The sequence below is a fragment of the Otolemur garnettii genome, unplaced genomic scaffold (genome assembly GCF_000181295.1).
Source record: "Otolemur garnettii isolate 467f Iridium unplaced genomic scaffold, OtoGar3 scaffold00118, whole genome shotgun sequence".
NCBI lineage: Eukaryota > Metazoa > Chordata > Mammalia > Primates > Galagidae > Otolemur > Otolemur garnettii.
In genome coordinates this window covers 1570775-1572163 of record NW_003852513.1, presented here as the reverse complement: position 1 = coordinate 1572163, position 1389 = coordinate 1570775, and the positions used below count along the sequence as shown (strand labels likewise).

Sequence of the window (1389 nt, the reverse complement as noted above, 5' to 3'; positions counted from 1 at the left end):
AAAAAAAAAAAAAGAAAAGAAAATCCTTTGAAACTATGCTTAAAGTTTCTTCCTGTCCCCTTGTAATCAATCTCTCCTTTAGGCAGCCGCCTATCTTTTTTCTGTCATTATACAATAGTTTCTCTTTTCTGGAATTTTGGAGGGCATGTATGTCTGACTTCTTTCACTCAGCATAATGATTTTGATACTCATCCAGAGAGTTGCATGTATCAGACTTTTATTCCTTTTTATTGCTGAGTAGTGTTCCAGTGTTAGAGATGTACTCTAATTTGTTTATCCATCCTTCTGTCATTGGCTGTTTGGGTTGTTCCCAGTTTTTGGCTAGTGCAGATAAATCTGTTGTGAATTTTCGTGTACAATTCCTTGTGTGGACATGCACTTTCCTTTCTCTTGGGTAAATCTCTAGGAGGAAACTGCCAACTTCTTTTCCAAAGTGGGAACATTTTACGTTTCTCACCATCAGTGTATTAGAGTTCCATTTGCTACACATCCTCTCCAATACTTGGTATGGTCAGTCTTTTTTAATAATAGCTAATGTTGGGGTAATATAGCTAGATATGTACTAATCTGTTAGCTAGTTTGTAGTAATATCTTATTGTGGTTTAATGTCGAGCATCTTTTCATGTGTTTCTTTGTTATTTATATATTTTCTTTTGTAAAGTTTCCAAATCTTTTGCTGATTTTTAAATCTTACTGAGTTGTTAGAGTTACTTGTGCACAGTCATGTATCTTAACAATGAGGTATGTTCTGAGAGATGTGTTGTTCGGTGATTTTGTTGTTGTGTAGTGTGTACTTACATATACCTAGATGGTATAGCCTACTACATATGTAGACTATTTGGTATAACCTATTGCTCCTAGTCTGCAAATCTGTATAACCTGTTACCTTACTGTATACTGAAGGGCACTTGTAACACAATGGTGTTTGTGTACCTAAGCATATTTAGGCATAGAAAAGGTACAGTAAAAATACTGTATAAAAGATAAAAATGATAACCTGTATAGGGCAGCACCATTATAATTTTATGGGGCCATCGTTGCTTATACTGAAAAGTCAAGATGAGGTGCATGACTGTAAATACAAGTCCTTTGTTGGATATGTGCTTTTTTTTTTTGGTAGAGACAGTCTCACTTTATCGCCCTGGGTAGAGTGCCATGGCGTCACAGCAACCTCCAACTCCTGGGCTTAGGTGATTCTCTTGCATTTGCCTCAGCCGCCGGAGTAGCTGTGACTACAGTCACCCACCACAGCTCCTGGCTATTTTTTGTTGCAGTTTAGCCGGGGCTGGGTTTGAACCTGCCACCCTCAGTATATGGGGCGGGTGCCCTACTCACTGAGCCACAGGTGCTGCCCACTAAACTTGTAATTTCTTTTTTTTTTTTTTTTTT

The 1389-nt window shown here is 37.9% G+C and overlaps 1 protein-coding gene across 1 annotated transcript in view; it reads left to right on the top strand.

The window, feature by feature from the left end:
• RNGTT (RNA guanylyltransferase and 5'-phosphatase) overlaps window positions 1–1389 on the top strand; it is a 354972-nt gene that overhangs the window by 1159 nt on the left and 352424 nt on the right. The window lies entirely within an intron of this gene.